Source organism: Neopelma chrysocephalum, unplaced genomic scaffold (genome assembly GCF_003984885.1).
Source record: "Neopelma chrysocephalum unplaced genomic scaffold, ASM398488v2 Primary Assembly neopelma1_60, whole genome shotgun sequence".
Taxonomy (NCBI): Eukaryota; Metazoa; Chordata; class Aves; order Passeriformes; family Pipridae; genus Neopelma; species Neopelma chrysocephalum.
The window spans coordinates 10,395,295-10,413,072 of NW_020897715.1; the positions used below are offsets into that span (position 1 = coordinate 10,395,295).

Sequence of the window (17,778 nt, forward strand, 5' to 3'; positions counted from 1 at the left end):
TTAATAAGTCCACAGATGGGCAGTATCTTTAAAAATTAAGGGCTCTTCTACTGTCAAAATATCAGGGTCTGATTCACTATCAATATGTTATCAACACAAGACCCTCGTAAAGGATTTCTGGAGTAAAAAGCTGTTTTCTGTATCACCATAGCCCAGCACAGAGTAGCATGTGAAGCATGTTAATAGGATGTTCTGCCTAAGTTTCCACTGTTCACTTTCCTTGTTTTGCAGATGAATGCAAAGTTTCAACATTCAGAATAGTCCTTCTGGCAAACATTATGAATATTAAATATTCATGTATGAAATCTGTTCAGATCCAACCTTGGAATCAGTTTGAGTTTGTTTATGATCAATTAAAATGCCATATAAATTTCAGATTCTGCCATCTGAGTAGCCTGAATGCAGAGAATGAAGGACAATATCCTGTACTTCTAATTTAATTTTCCCATCAGTGTTTGTTTGAACTCTATCTGTGGGTCAGAACAGTGGACGTCTGTGAAAATATTTTCTGCTTATGCCAGCCAGGACTGTGTGCATAATTCCAGTTAAAATTTCAGCAACAGTTTATAGTCACTTAAGCTGACTTTTCCCACATAGAAAATAACACTTTCAGATTGAAAACTTTATTGATGAGATATATGTGTCACTTGCCTGTGGCAGCGCTTTAGTTTTATGCAAACTGGACCTCCCTCTGGCTCAAGATCTTGACTGGAGTTGGAGGAATCTTATAATCTTCAGAAAATGAAATTTTGTTGAACTTGGAACAGTCCCATGAGCATCAGAGATTTGCTGTGCACACAGAGAAAACAGAAGATAAGTAAATGGCAGAACAATGTAGTGAGTCAACCTGCAGAAAGAAGGTAAAACATGTGGAAGAAGGCAGCAGCAGGTAGAGGACGTGGTTCCCCTTTGGGTCAGCTGGATGTGTTTTTCCATTCACTTTTAAATTTTATCTCTCAGTTCAAGTATCATCAGCCTTAAACTTATGAGTGACAGGGAGAAAAGAGGTGAAAGGGGCACTTCCATGCTTCTCAGCTTGGAAAAACAAAGTGGGAATGTCTGCCAAAGAAATCTGGACACTTAAGATTTTCTTGAAAGATCCAAACATTGTTATTTCCTCTGATTTTGTATGCAGTATCTGAAAGAGATTGACTTGTAAGTGTTCCCATGGTCTTTGCATACACAAAGAAGAATGAGACCTTTTCAATGGCACTTATTTTAGACTGATGGAAGGAATAAAAAGCTAGGCAGCTTCCAAGAGGGTGTCTCCTCTGTGTGACCCTGAACATAGTTTGAGAACAGTCTGGCTGCTCCCTCTGAGCACAGACACAGCTCCTGGAAACTGAAAAAATGCTTACTATGAGCAGTAGACAGACATTGCTGTCTGCCTCTGTGGGCAAGATCATGCAGCAAAATTCAGATATTAACATGGAAATGTCCTCAAAACAGGGACCTCTGGAGCAGGCATTTTGGTTTGGATCACTAAGAGAGAGGCCAACTGGAGAAACAGGCCCATTTGCAAAAGCTGGATGCATAGTCAGATTGCAGGCACCTTTAACACCCAAAAGATACTCAGAAATGGGCAACCATTTAGGTCCTTAGAAATGCAGCATCAAGTAGTTTTAAATTTTAATACCAGTACTTTATACAGAATAAATGTGAAATAAACTCAGATAACCCCCATTACAAAAGAGGAAACTGATTCCTTTCCCACGCTGTGTCTCATACCAAGACCACTTTGAGCACTGACCATTTCAAACCTGCATTGCAGTCATTTGTAAACAGCTTCAGTAACAGGGCCAGTTTGCTCAGTCTGCATTTGACATCACTTCAGTGTTTTGCGTAACAATCAGTAGCACCTTAGGTAAATATTCTATCCAATCACTTTCTGAAATTATGTAACTTTTTGGTTCCCTCATAAATTAGACAGAAACTAACAGAAATTTAATACAACTGTTGTAAATCTCTTCTTACTGAAACAGTAACATCCAGAGCAACCAGAAGACTTAGACAATCCTCCAGATATAGGCTTGGTATGAAGATCATGGTAGTTTTAACTTTGGCCGTAACAGAGCAGAATATGAAGAAAATGTATCATGTGTAAGAGAAAACCAAGAATATTTAAACTGGTCATTGCCCAGCTTGCTTTTCCTTCCATTAGAGAGAAGCTTTTTCATGGCTAAAATCCTATTTCCAAATTATCCAGGTATGTTCAGACCATTTCTACAACATCAGTTTACTGGGCCTCTTGTGACAGTTTCGCTCTTCCCATGATGGGTGTTGGGATTAGATGATCTTTAAGGTCCCTTTCAACACTTAACATTCTATTGATTCTGTGTTGCTGAACTATGGAGCTTTTCACAGTCATTATTTTCTTCAGGATGGAAACTGGAGAGTGATGGAATGAAGAGGAGAAAGGAAATGATACCACCTCAGAAGGAAAGACAGGAAATCTGAAGTTGGTTTTGGAAGCAAAAGTATAAAAACCCCAGAATCTAAACGTTACATTTTGGCAGTATCAAAACAAAATTATCTTGACAGCAGACTGGGAGGTGTTTGGCTCTGTTTGCATTCTTAAACTTCTACATATATTTGAAGTCCAGGAATAATGAAATCTGAAAGACTGAGTTTTCAAGTTGTAAGAAGGAGCCTTGAAGCTGTCCAGATTCTGAAAAAGATAGCTCAAGACCTTACTTGCTTTACCTTTAACATGCTTTTCCCCAAAGCTATTCAGATAGTGAATGTGCTCCAAAGCTGTGACTCAGGAAATGAGGGCTCCCAAGTAGTTTTTCTCCCCGGACATATCCAGACAAAATCCAGGTTTAGCACCAGAGCAGGGATCTATTAGAAGTGTGTTAGTGTAATGATGGATCCCTCTGAGGGATTCAGATGACAGCTATGATGACATTAGCTCTTCCCAATCAGTTTTCCTCTGCCTCTGTTCAGATAAACAACATGAAAGCTGACAACCACATTCCATGACCATTACTTACGGTACAGTTTGGTGACTTCAGCTACAAACATTTCCTCCTATTTTTCTCATTGTTGTAATCATTGCATGACCAAATAGCTGCAAATATTCACTATCGCAATTGTTTTAACTATCTGTTTTATGTGAGCCAACCTATCTGCTTCTAATTTCTTTTTGCCTTCAAAACAAGTTTATGTAACAGGCTAAAATGGATTTTTGTAATTTCCAACAACTCCAGACACCCAATCTAGACTTCTATGGATCTCAATCACTTGTAGATACTAATCGGATAATATCTCTGGATGAAATTTTGTCATGACTGCGTTGTGTCAGGCCAAGCTGCATAAATGGAGGGGCTGCAGAGCAATACTTGGCAGAAAAAAACCCCCAGTATATTGAAGACTTACGACTGTTTGGTTCAGTATGCTAGGACAGAAATCCAAACGGAAAAAGGGTGGCATTAATACTCTTGGATTTGGAAGGGTACACATGACTTCGGTTAATTTCATTCATCAGCATTTCTGATTGTCTAATTACAAGCTCTGCAGAATTGCAGATACAGCTTTAAAATTCATTTAAAAGCAGTAAAATGCAGCTGAATGGCAGCATGTTTGCTGAGGGGTACATTTCTGCCAAAAAGGAGGGAGAAGCAGCCATGTCATTTATACCAGCTGTCATCTTTCTAAAGCTACCAAATTCACTTTCCACTTACAAAAGTAACCTATTTTCATTCCTTCAGCCCTTTAAAATATTAAGAGCCAGCATAGTTGTCTTTTTTCCCCTTACTCTGTCCTTTCTAGTTTTTGTACTTTCCTTATTACTCTATATGCCACTTAACACAGTCTTTTCTGTACCATTTTCCCAGCTACTGAATGCAGGACTTTGTAAGAAGTTCTTAAAACAATTGTCCTGGGTAAATTGAATTACAGATTTAAAAGCAAAACAAAACCATATCTCAAGAGTTCTTTATCTCTACAATCTTCGGAAGCGTTTCAGGACAATGTCCAAGATATGCAATGCAGTTAAGATACTGTGTTCTGGAATTGGCGCAGTTGAGATTAATCCTCTTCAATGCTTTGACTCAATGATAAATATTTCTAATGGCTGTGTTTGTTGCAAACTTGAGGCTCCTTCTATTTGGACATGAATTGCTATTAGACTGTTTAAAGCCTTGGATTAACCTTCAAGCAATCAAATCCTTAACTCTTTTGATTGTGAAGAACTAACTTTCCCACTAACAAGTAAGTATATTTGGCTCTTGGCTAGTTCTTAGATATATTTTACATTTTGCAAACGCAGAAAGAGAGACAAAGAAGTTTGGGCAAGGTTCACAGTCAGTAAGTAGCTGCAGTGATAACAACTCCAGGAAAGCCTTGCTCCCTGCTCACACACAGCTAGAGAACGTTTGCATGTTCTTGTTTCGGTCTGAAACAAAAAGACATGAAGAGACCAACCAACTATGGGGAGCAAGAGCTTGTAGGAAATTGCATGTTTTAATTTAGTCCACCAATATTCTGCAAGTAAAATTTTTGATAGTTTATGTGCCTACATTTTCAAACATAAAAAAAATACACCAGTTATGCCCAGAACTAACTGACACAACCAAAATGTAACATTTATTTTCCTTAAATAAACAAAGCTTATTTTTCTCATTCTTTCTTTCTTTTTTTCTATATGGTTCTGTACCTGTAAAAAGAACTACATGATGAATGGTATCAAGTTACATGATGAAAGGGTGTTCAGCTGCAATGAATACATCTGCCTTTTGATAATGAAAGAAGAAACGGTTTTCAGTTCTTTGCAAAGCAGATGCAAAAGTGTTTGATATTGAAACTGCAGATAGAGCAGGAAGAAACAGTAGATTTTTTTAGAGGTAATGTTTTCCCCGTTTAAGGCAAGATAAATTTTTATTAAATTTTGAAATCTAAACTGGACATGTAAGTCTTTGGGGTACAGACACCAATACTAAGGCTGTCAGTAAATGTATCTCACTAGAGTTTTGGAGAGATTCCTTATAATGCAAGTACTTGGAATAACATCTTACCACTGTGATCCGAAGCATAGACCTGTTTACATAAGTGAGTTGATCAGAGAGAGTTTCTGGCCAAACAAATGTTCAAGAAGATTAATGATGAACACATGTTGTATTTTGTTATCTAAAACAACACCCAAATTCTCAACTGAAATCTAGGTTATGTGATGACATAGAGTGTTGGTTATGGGTATTTCCTGTTTTTGGAGTGTTAACCGACTGTGTTCATTTTCGTTGCTCTTTGGAGACAGCAGTCGTGGGTTTTGTAGGAGAATTTCACTCAATCACCAGGGGAAGGGTGAATTTCCCTTCCTGCTGTAGGACAAAGAGATGTAGACTTGAGAGGTGCCCCAAATATGTACATAGAGAACATGTCATTGTTTTGTCCACAAGAAAGACAACAACCAGGAAAAGCAGCTCCTCCCTCAATTAAACCTATTCTACAGTTGTTATGATGCCATTAAAGCTTATGGCATAGCAAGAGCTTTGATATTACCCTGGTTCAACAGAAAACACAGTAACATGCAGCTGGTTCTTGGGTCTAGGCAGTTAAGTATGCCTCCATTCTGCTAAACTGGTCAACAGCCCGGAGGCCTTTTTAGACGTCCCGGTGCTACTGGATAATTAAATAGCATTGATGCAGAAAGAGCCCATGCAACAGACCAGGATTGTTTATCTATGTATTAAAAAGAAACTCAAGCCATTACATCAAGGAAGCTGAAGAAAGCTACAGCTGGAACAAGCCATTAATATGGAACTAGACATCAGATGGATGTCCTGATAGACAACAAGTTGAACATGAACTAGGGATGTGCTTCTGCAGCGAAGGCAGCCAACGGCTTCTGTGGTTGCATAAGGAAGAGTGTGGGCAGAGAAGGTGATCTTCCCCTCCACTCAGACTGATGAGACCGTATCACTGGATCCAGTGCTTAGCCATGCAAGGGAGTGTGATACCCTGGGGATTCAGTGTCCATATCACCTCTGCACTCACTACAGAAAGTAACTTAAAAAACACATCCTAGCAGAGCATTCAAACTCCTATGTGAGCGATTATCATCCAGATATTTACTCCTCAGTGCATCTTTGACAGCTACTTTATACCTTGAGGCTATCTCTGTCCTATCTCTTAGTAGGGAAATCATGAAAATGCAAGAGCAACAGATAGAAAAGGTTCTGGTGTGTGTACCCATGTAACACAGACTGCAGAGGACTGTCCTGCCTGGCATGAGAATGATCAAACACATCATTGCTGTTGGACCTACAGCCCAAAGTCATGTTCTCTATTTAGCACCTCAAAAACTTTGCCTGCACTGGTTCTGTCCATGGCTGCATTACCTATTTCAAGTTCTAGAGCTGTCAGCATTAGTATTGTTTTTCCATTTTGTGTTGTTTCTCTTCAGTGAAGATTGAAGTAATACTAGCCCTTGGCCCCTAACAGGGACTTTAAACAACTTGACATGCATCAGTTGGTAGCCATCTCCATTTTACAGAGGGAAAACCAAACGCAAAGCATAACCTGGCATGCCTATGGGCTCCAACCCATGACTACAAGTGTTTCTAGGAGCCACAGCTGAACAGGGCCCCCCAGCCTACAGCTCAGTGTAAAAAAAGTAAACAGTGTGATTTGGGGTGGTAGGGGCTAAAAGCTGCCTACACTACTGCAGTTAGGCCTGCCTTTGTCAGAGCAGCATGGGAAATGTATGGTATGGTGGAAAGAGAACCCAGGACTCCCAGTTCCTGGATCTGATCTCCGCTTGATATTTTCTCCAACAATATGCTCTTTCCTTGCCAACAAGTTCTAAATGATTCATTTTGTTACTGGATAGTCATATTTTGTGGGTAGCCACTAGTCAGTTTGAGTTATTCACTCTTACAAAATACTTCCTCTAGAAGGCACTGTAAACAGAATTAATTTTTAAATAGTTTGAGTTGCTTGAAAGCCATGAGCAATGGTTATTAATATTGGCACAGAATAGCTCACATGCTGATGATTCAAGGGATGGAAACTGGAACATTTTGGACAGAGCCGATGTTTTTATATTCACTTGCCTTATATTCAGACACTCAGGTGGTAGAAGTGTTAATTATACCCAAGACAGCAAACTGGGGAAGTTACAGGTACTAATACATGTGGACATGCGGTAAAATAAATATTAAGATAAAGCAAATCATGTATATTCAAGGAATTTAGTTTCCGTTCCTTGGTTACAACATGCGATTTTATCATGCATGTCTTCTGAAAGACAGAGGAGGAGGAAGGAGTTTGTCTTATTGAAGGCAATGGAAAGTATGCTTGATATAGCATGAACAAATATGGACATGAAACTGTGAGGCTGCACTGCTATGCCCCCAGAATCCTGAACAACCTACAGTGATGTTTTGACTTGAAATTTCTTGCACTGAAGCTCATTCCTGTGATAAAAAATGGCCAGTCCCCAGCCAGTTAGCTCAACAAGCCAAGAAATCTTGCCACTTGGTGATTGCAGCCTAGTTACTGCTAGCACAACTCTACACTGTTCTGCTTCCCTAAAAAAATAAATAAAAAAAAATCTCCAAGGCTTGCCACTGTTTGGAAAGAACCTATAATTTTTTTGCACATGTCTAGACTGGTTTACTGCTTTTCAGTGTGACTTCTTGTCATGGTCTCACAGCCAGTATGTACTTTTTGACTGCTGCTGACCAAGGCAGACTCCGAGTAGTCTTCAAAAGCAAAAGAATTTGCCAGCAACTGAGTCAGTTTAAGCTGCCTGCCAGGAATTCGCAGCATGCCATACAATACATTTTTGAGTCACCATCTAAAAACAGCCTTGATGAATAAGTACTCGACAAGAAAATGAGTCTGAAATTCCCAGTTGGTCTTATGCCAGGATTCTGCCATGCTCCCTTTCTCTCCAAAGTCAAGGCACTTAACCTGATCTCGAAATAAATGGCTATTAAAAATGTCATGTTCAACAGGGAGCATGACCAGGGGCCTCACAGTGGACCTTAGTGATACGGCCTCTGTGGAGAGGCACAGGAACCTGATACAACAAGAGACACACACACATACACACATGCAGGGGACTGCAAAAGAAATGAGGGGCTGCCTTGATGTCTGGAGCTATGAGGGTAATGCCCACATCTCTTGCGTTGCAGTCTGATCGAGAACAATTTGCCTATGGAAAACGCGTGCGAATCCTGTAGGAAATAGAAGTTTTGGTGTTTGACTCACCGCTAGGTGTCACGACTTCTTCATTTTTAAGCAGAACGCTGAGTTTTTCTATGCCTAGAGGAAAGAAAAAAGCTGAAGGTGAAGGCAGGAAGCCAGCGTATTAGCCAAATACCTAGGCCGGCTCCAATCTAAATTTTTTTGGTAAAGTCGGGATAGTACATAGCACGTTCAGAAAAAGAAGAGAGAAATCATTTCCATCCCTTTTGCAGATTACTGCTATTCTAGACAATATTGAAACACTAAAAATGAGTCTTGAGTGCAGATAACTATAAAGTGCACCATATTTGGTGCACCACGGAGTTCTCCTTATGTTTGTTTGCTTTACTCTGCCAAAAATCAGCCCTAGACTCTGTAAAGCTACAGGTATATGAAAGTGAAAAAGGTTTTCCCCACATTTATGATGTGACTCTTCTTTTCAGTGTGTCTCAGAACAGCTGATTTTTTTGAAAGTCCATCCCCGTTGATACTGACAAAAGCTGTATATTTTGTGTCTTTGGAGACTGACAAATACACAGACACAAGCCTATGTATATATTTTAATATATATTCACAGGAAAAACATGGGTCAGAAAATGCTACTGCAACTCCCCCTCCCTATGCCACATACTTTTCCTGTGCTGCTATGCTCTCTCCAGGGAGGTTTCACCACCTCCTGCTTTGCTGGTTTTCTATTGAGAGTCAATGCATTGGAAGCGGGCTGGTTTTATGCTCTCTATTGAGATGAGAATCTTATCTCCTTTCTTGCAAGTAGACAAATTGTCATCAGGGTAAGGCTGGAACATACTTGATTTTTAGGTCTGTGGACTGGAGGCAAAAAAAGGAGTGAGGAGCTCTCTCTCCCTCTCAGGGTTTCCACAATCCCCTTCAAGTTGGGATAAAAAACTTAAGAGGTGCAGCCTTGTCAGGAGAAAGACAAGCAAACACTTCATGAGTGCTCTTGCCGATCTTTCTGCATAGTCCACATCATGTTTAATGCACAGGGGTCTGGGGTGGACACGTACCCACCAGTCCAGGAAGGGGCAGGGATCTGATGCGTCAGACTGGATGTTTCTGGGCATTTTTTAGGAACTTGGCAACAAAAGGGGACTGAAGAAGCCGCTCAGTATGGGCAGATGTTTTTTTCCTGTGACCCCTTGTAGAGTACACATTTACTGGATAATGTACAGCTTGTTCTCTGTGCCAAAGGAAAAATCCAAACATTGCTGGCTGCAGTCAGATTTTGTTTGACCTCTTAAGTAGTTTAACATGGTACTGGCCTTCTTTCCCATTTTAGGTCTTTCCCTTTTAGAACAGCAGAAGGGATTTAATGATGCAGTGTCTCAAGCACCTGCAGAATGCCCTGAACTGGAAGTAATGGATTTTTGATAATTGCCTTTAAGATAAAACTTTTTTTTCTCTTTTGGAGACATCCTAGAGAAGCACAGGGAAACCCAGAAGGAAACTTCACAAGTGACTTTTTCTCTTCCAGGTGCAAAGGGTGTTTTTGTTGTAAATGCACTGTGAGTTTCCATCTTCCTATTCTTTAAGTTAGGAATTTGAGAATCAGCATTTGCATGAGAATTTAAGACTATACAGTTTCCTCCATCCCTCAAAGTAAAGCCATGTCACTGGGTGGTCTTGGCACCAAGCTCTCATACAGGGCCAATAAAGGTGATATTTATAAGTACAGAACCTGAGAGATCTGATTCACATTAAAAATGTGTAATTAATCTACTGCATAAATTGATTGATTCATATTCCATATTCTGTGTTGAAGCAACACAGGAGGCTTTCACCCATTAGGATTCAGGGGACATTTTGGATATTTGTTTAAAAGGAACACCATTCCATTTTTTACCTTTTTCATCAGAATTTTCTCTTAACTTGATATTATTCACTTTATATTCCCTTTACTATTAGAGAAAGTTATATATAATTTTCTTACCATTTTTCCAGTTTATTTACCTTGGGCATTTGTCAATATCTTCTGTCTAGTCTGCTTTGCTTTTTTCTTTTTTTTTAAATTGGAAAATGTAATAGCAAAACCACAGAAAAGCAGGGGAATTCAACAGCAGGTGCTGGGACTAAGAATATTTTCCAGTTATTCTCTAAATTAATGGAGTGTATTTAAAACTGCCGGTCTTTAATCTATAGCTTTAGGTTAATAATCACCATACTTAACAAATATAGGGTAAACTGAATGTCAGATATTTCTTATTTATTTATTGGGTTTTGTAGGAAATGGAAATACAATGCCTCTGTTTCTTTTCTGACCCTTCATTTTCATCTCCTGAAGAACTGACACAAAGCTCCATGCCTTCTAGATCAGAAAACCTGCCATTTCTACGACTGTATGCTCCTTCTCTTCCAAATGTATTCTACGTCTGTCTTCTCTGACGCAGATGGGTGGTTTTTGATTCAGTAAATACTTGTTGACTTGCATAAGGACAAATTATTCTGCAGCATTTTCGCTCTACAGAAAATAATGCCTATCTGGTGAGATGATAATCGAAACATCCTCAGGATATCCAGATGCTTTGTTTTAGCCAAAATTATGTCTGAACATCAACTATGAGTAGAAGAAATATGTGTTTTTTCAGGATTTTCACATAAACCAGATTAACTGCTCAGGAAGAAACTCTGGAGATCTGTTAATGTTCCTACAATAGCATTATTAACACTATAAATTGGCTTGATCTGCAATAAATAAATCCTACCAATGCCAGTTCACAAATTATCCCCAAACTAGATTGTAATAGAAGGTTGGGATAGGAATTACCAGAGACATCAGATTAAACACTTGAACAGCAGATGTAGGGGTGGATGAGGCTTGCCAAATCAGAAGCTGTTCTGAGCATATGCAGAAACACGGGTTTAGTACTTGAGAGATCCTTTTTGGCAAAGCTAGAGGATGTGAATGCTTAACAAAGTCAGAGTCCACACCTGGACTTGGCATCTAGAATCTATTTAAATCTCACTTCAGAGCTAAAAAAGGACATTAGGCACTTGAACTGTACTCTTTTATTTGTTTTTTTTTTTTTTTTTTGAAAAACTGTTTTGTAGTGCTCCTCTAGATCTCCTGTCAGAAACTACCTTATAAAAGGTAGGGAGTGTCACTTGTGAGAGGGGTACTATCTGTGACCTACTTCACATCAGTGAAGAAAGGGTAGCTATCCTAGGGACTATGAAGTACTTGTATATTGTGACAAAGGGGATGATGACAAGGACCTCAGACTTACACTTATTCTGCTCTTATTCTCACACAACATAACCTGAAGAGGTGAACTTGAAGAGGAATAGATAAATACCTGGAAGGCAAATAGTAAAGTTTCCTTGTAGCCTTGAAGGGAGACAAGTGCTGATTCTGAATGACAATTTCGACTCCTTAGGAGCAAGTTTGCCGATCTTGTAATAAATGGCTATTCAAAATGTCCTGTTCAATAGGGAGCATGACTCTCTAGTGGAGATACATAGAAGAGGAGATACATAGGCATAGACAGACCAGTTTGTAGATAGAAGTAAAATCATGGTACTTCCTACCATACTATTAGAGTGTCTCCCAGTCCTTGAAAAGTTACACCTTAAAACAACAGACTGTAGGATGAGAGAGCTGTAGTATTCTCATTAGACAGAGAGGGATCTGAAACACTGAGAGATCAAATGACAAAGTGAGAAACATAAGAATATTACTAAATTGTGAGTTGAATATCAGTCCCTGGCAATTTTCAGTAGGCAGCTGGACTTCTCTTCTCTTGCAAACTTTCTTAAGTGCTGAATAGACGTGTGTGTCTCTTCATGAGAGATGGTTGCAAACTGGGAGATTGCTCTGGCTTGTAAAAATTTGACTAACAATATTCACTTGATGCTATGTATTGGTTTTTGGCATATGAACCAATATGTAACCCAAGGACATGGTTAATTACAGTGCCTCTGAAAATAATAAAACTAGTCCGGATTGAATTGTTAGAACAGTGTCCTCTGCATTCATGCTAAAGTCAGAAAATGTCTTTAGGAAGCAAAAGAATGTTGCTAAAAGCTAAAGCAATAAGTGATGTCTTTCAGGGAGCTAAAATAAAACCACTGAAGTAGTTCAGTGACCCCAGCAGCAAGCAGTCAGAGCTATGTCTTGGAGGACCCACTTAACCCTGGAACATGTCACTCCATCGGCATAAGCATCTGTTTCAAAAATGCATGTCATCAAAGAGGCTGCAAAGATGAAATTAGCCAAACACATGCTTCATAAAATATGCACTCAAAGCACGAACCCAAATTGAAAAAGTTCTCACTGTTGCTCTATAATGTACCTTAAATAGCAGCTGTGGAAACTAATTGCATGCAAGTCTTAATGAATGAAATCCAAACTGTTATCTCCAAGCTTTTGACTGAATGCTGCTGGTGGGTCATTCACCAATGATGCTGTTCAGTTTATTGGCCTTTTGATTCCAGACTTGTTTGCCTAAAGCACTCATTTATGACAATGGCCTGATTTTCACAGCAAGTGTTCCCATATGCTCCTAATGTAATTGTAGTTTTCAGTCTCTAAAACAAGCCTGCTTTTTTGAGTGGTTAAAGATGGCTTTTAGTTGTGTAACTTTCAAGCATCCCATATGATGAAAGATTTAGTCCAAGTGGAGAAAATTACAGCAGATCTCAGGCAGTTACTAAGTCCTGCCAAACCCCAGAGGACAGCTTATTCATCAGATTTTATATACTGAAAATTGTGTCTTTGCTATCTGGGAGTTGCATAGTCAGTTAGAAATCTTGTCAGGCATGAATACTGCAAGCAGCACTGAAAACAACTTTAGATTATTTTGGGTTTTATTTTTGTTGTTGTTGTTTTGGGTTTTTTTGTTTGGTTTTTTTGTTTGTTTGGTTTGTGTTGTTTTTTTTTTCAAATGGCGTGTCTCCAACCATGGACTAAATGTGCTGGGCAGCCCTAATGTGGACTGGTGTCCCTGATGACCACGGAAACTGCTGATACCAAAGCAGAGCACATTTTGGGCCTCATAGAGAGATGATCTGTTGAATGGTAATCTGCTGACCAATGTGAGCACTGAGTAACTTGGTCTTGATTAACATTTTGCCAGTCAGTGTTAACTGGTGAAACTTTAGTTCTGCTTCATTTTGGGCATGCTTTTCTTGCTTTGATTTGATGTCTTGGCTTTGTAGAGTCGTCTTGTCATGTTAATGAAACGGTATTCAGGGAATTCAAGTGGTGTACACATTATTTGAGATTTCTATGGTAAATAGGTATAAATTTCAACCTGATGCCTTGCCCTTGACCCGGAATTTTTCTTTGCACTTTTTCTTCCTCCTTTTGTCAAGGAGGGCAAGATAGGTGTTCTGGTATCTAATTTTTAAAAATAGTCATTGGATTGACCTCTCTAGGATCAAGCTATCAAGATAATGAAGTGCCTAATGGAGATCCATTCAGGAATAAGTAGCAAAGATGGGACTTCAGATTGTTTTCAGACTTTTTTGGAGAGCGTGCCTTTGCCAAGCTGTCAGAGTTTGTGCACACTGAGCTTACTGTGGAGGGAACAGCTTCTATATAGCCTGAGAGAAATGGCATTTTAAAAATACCATCTCTAATTTATTGGGATATCTGAGGCATATACTCAGAAATGTCACTTCGGTGCTGGTGTCACAGTTCTGGGATACAAGCTGCTGTTACTGCCAATTTGCCCCAATCAGATAAACTTTCTAGCCATTTTTGCTCATCACAGTTAGTACAGGTTAGTTAGTACCTTCTCACAGCTGCTTCTGGACTGAGCAATAGGCCACCAAAATCCTGCATACAATCTCCCAACTTTCTGGAACAGGAGCTGAAACGTGGCTAGCTCTGCTTCATGTATTTGACAGAAATCATGTGTTCTGTCCCTTAAAATAACACTGTATGATTCAATATATGGTTTTGATGCCACTGGGGGAAGCCAAAGGGAAAGGAAGTGTACTCTTTTCACAGAAACACAAGGACTTTGCAATTCCCCCCCTTTATGAAAATGAGGTCAAAGAGATATAGTGTCAGTGAAGAAGAGCAGAAGCTCTCTTGAATCCACTGGGTTAGTACCCACTGCCAGCAATGATTCAAATCCCAAATATTTCACTATTTTAAGTAGACTGAAGTTCCTAAAAGCCCCCAACAGTACTGTTATGGATAAATGCCTAGTATTAAAATCCAGAAATCAATAATATGCAAGAAATAGGATGTAAGGGAAGTACTACATGCTTTCCTTATAATTTACCTGCACTATCTTTATGACGATTAGGCATCCTTTCTCTGAGGGCCAACTGGGTCATATGAGGTAAACCATGTATTGAGCAGATTTTTCTCGCCAGACATTGGCAGCAAAAATTGAATCTGACATCTTTTACTAGACATTAGTCTCTGGTTCTCTGGCTCTGGCTCACAAATGTGTTGCCAAGAAGCTTTGCCATTCTTTTATAACTAGTGTTATTCAAAGTTATAATTTATTTGAGCTCCTGCACTCTTCTTGTCTTGACTGGAATAAAATAAAATCCAGAGACATCCAATTCTGTTTATGATCAAGAAAAATACTGTCAATGTAGAGAGGTAGAGAGGGCAGAATACCTAGAAATAACAGGAGGAAGTTTTAGGAAATTAAATTTATGTAAATAGGTAACACAGGAGTCTTTTTGAAAAGGTCTCTTTAAAATCAGGGATCTCATACCCTTGAAAGGGCAGAACAAATGTGATATTAATATGACAAATACACTTAATAATGAAGCAGCTTTGGTTTTTAAATCTGTGCTTGAACATATTCTGTGTGCAGTCAACTTCATTAATGGTTTGTGTATACAGATTGAAAGGTGAGGGTTTACTGGAAACATGTGTTTCTGCAAAAATTAGTTCAATACTGATTTAAAAATCTCGGTATCCTGACCTTTACCTGGTCCCTCAATGAAAGTAGATTTAAAACCTAGAAAACTTGTCTTTTATCTAGTTTGGTTATTAGTGAATGTTATTCTCATTTTCCTTTTGGTGGTATTATTAAAAAAATTGACATACCTTATTAATCATTATTCCTAGTTGTAGGTCTACTTTTCAGCTCACTCTTGATCATCAGATGCATGATTCTAAGGCAGTTTTCAATACCAATTTTGCACATTGCTGTTCATGTGATTCTGTCTATCCCTAATCCTTCTAGTCAATCTAGAATTGGTAACTTCTCCAGACTATGCAGAAGATGGACTAAAAGCATGGCACAGACAAGTGCTCTACTTACATTTGTTCCGGGTATTTTCAAGTATCATTGGACACAATCACTAAAAGGCAGTTCTTCGAATTCAGGTTTCTCTGCATTTCAGTCAAAATGCCTTGACTATTACAAACTCTTTTTCTGCCTCAATCTCCAAAATGTGAAAAGTCTTTGCAAAGAGCAGACGTACGTTGTTCTCCACAGTGCACTGTAGCAAGAAAAAAATACAGAGATTCAGAGAAGACACTGAAAAACTTTTCAAAGCATCAAGTTATTTCAGCCTGGAATACACGACACTGGAAAGCAACAGTTTCCATGGCATATTTTTAGTACAAGCTGGATTTTTTTCTATCAGCCATAGCTAGAAGTATGGTACAATACAGTGCACTACCGTGTACTTCATCATGCCCTTGGTAAAGGGTAGACTAAGCAACCTTCTACAGTCCTTTTCTTTTAATATGAGTGTGGAACTGCAAGGACAAAGAATGTCTACATATTGTACATATTGTACCTCAATCTTTTGGTACAGGTTTGAAAATGTTGCCATACTGCCCCACTAGGAAGTGGAGATCACTCAGTTTCATAGACATTTCTATCTGTATTCAAGGATTCCTTTAACAAGTACTAAATGTTGAAAAGAATTCTGTTACCTAGGACAAAGTAAGGTAGACATTGATCAGACATTGTTATTATTCCAAGGATTTAGGGTGAGACTACTGACTCAAACCAAATGCTATCTATGTGACATTTTAATTACAGGATAATTTCATACACTAACAACATGCCCAGCATGCAGTTTTTGATTCTTAATCCCTAACACCTAAACCCAGTTTTTGATAGGCCTAATCATGGAAAATTAGAGGAACATCAATGAAGTCATATATCCAGACAAGAATTATGCTCAATAAAAGATTGCAGAGTGAGGTCTATAAATCTTCACCTAACATACTTTCTGTATACAAATCGGAGGGGAAAAAAGGAACATACAGCTCTTCACTAATGCCGCTGACATTATTTGTGGGTATCATGGTTAATACATGCCCTACTTGTTCTAAAGCTTTGGAGGAAGAGATTAACAACAAGTTTATGTCATGCCTCAATACGAATCTAGAGAAACTTTGCTGAACTTAATTGTGTGTGACAGACTAAATTTGGTACAAAATCAAACTTTGGCCTAGTATCTGCACTAAAAATATAGCTGTAGAGGGAAAAATGGGACATTTTTAACAACTTAACATTTATTGGACAAGGAGAGGTCTGAAGAGTGCAGAATGGAAAATGGCAAACGTCTTTCACAAAAATAAGAATTGTCCCTCCTGCACAGGCCTGGATAGTTTGCATGTGTGGTACAAAAATGTGTAATGGAAACCTGGGAAACAAAGGCGGCTTTTCAGGCTGAGGATTCCAGCTGTTCGCAGACTGTGGAAGAGAAAACAGACTTTATTCAATGTCTGCAGATGTTTCCAAACTTTCATAGTTCTAAAATTTAAATTCAGTTACCTAATCAATATTAAAGATCTGAGGGAAAATATGCTGCCCATTGGATACGGTTTAGGTGGGGAGGAAAACAAAGGATTCAAACATTCTCAGGCACAAAGATCTGGTGGCTCAGAGGCAGCAGCAGATGAAAACAATGACTGGAGACAGCCCGTGCTGGAATGATAAATGAACATTCATTTCTCAGCTACACTGATGCAACTTCACTGGCTTTACTGGAGTGTGGTGTAGCTCGAGTGTAGTCTACCTACTAGGCCTGATCAACTGTAAATAAGGACAAAACCCAACTTTAGTGGGGCTAGGATGTAATTCTATATCTACAGGATTCACAGATGACCAAATACCATCAGCAGTGTGTTTTACAAATTTGACAACAGATTATATAAAGCCTGAGATGAAAACATGGATTTTCTGATGTCCTCAGACAGGCATTAACTTCGGCATTTTACAGGCATTTTACATTAACGTCACATTTTCATATAGTATCAACAACACAAACTGTTGTTTTACTGACAAAGCACACACAGAAGGAGTGAGGTCTCTTTTCATCAGTCAAATAGATGCATTTTTGGCTGGTGTGTGCAAGATCCGTCTGCCACATATCTGATTTCTGCATGTCATCTTCTGCAGTGTCTGTGCTGAAAATTGTTATCACTGTTCCCCAAAAATTAATTTGATTCTTGAAACACTCCATTTTATGAAAATTTATCAAGCAAATCCCTTTACTAAATTATTCCAAGGGCAGATGATGGTCCAGTATTAAAACGGACCTAAATATATCTCACCTCCACCCTAACACACTAGGCTGTGTTATGGGATAGAGAAAATTCTTCCCTCACTACCATCTCACATGATGACATCAGATCAC

The 17,778-nt window shown here is 38.9% G+C and overlaps 1 long non-coding RNA gene across 1 annotated transcript; it reads right to left on the reverse strand.

Annotated features, from left to right (window-relative positions):
• Window positions 1-648: 648 nt before the first annotated feature.
• LOC113966416 lies at window positions 649-15,568 on the reverse strand. The gene is made up of 3 exons (XR_003533824.1): window positions 15,441-15,568; window positions 8,215-8,268; window positions 649-789 (listed from the first exon to the last, which is right to left on the reverse strand). It is a non-coding gene; the product is annotated as an uncharacterized LOC113966416 (long non-coding RNA).
• Window positions 15,569-17,778: the final 2,210 nt, after the last annotated feature.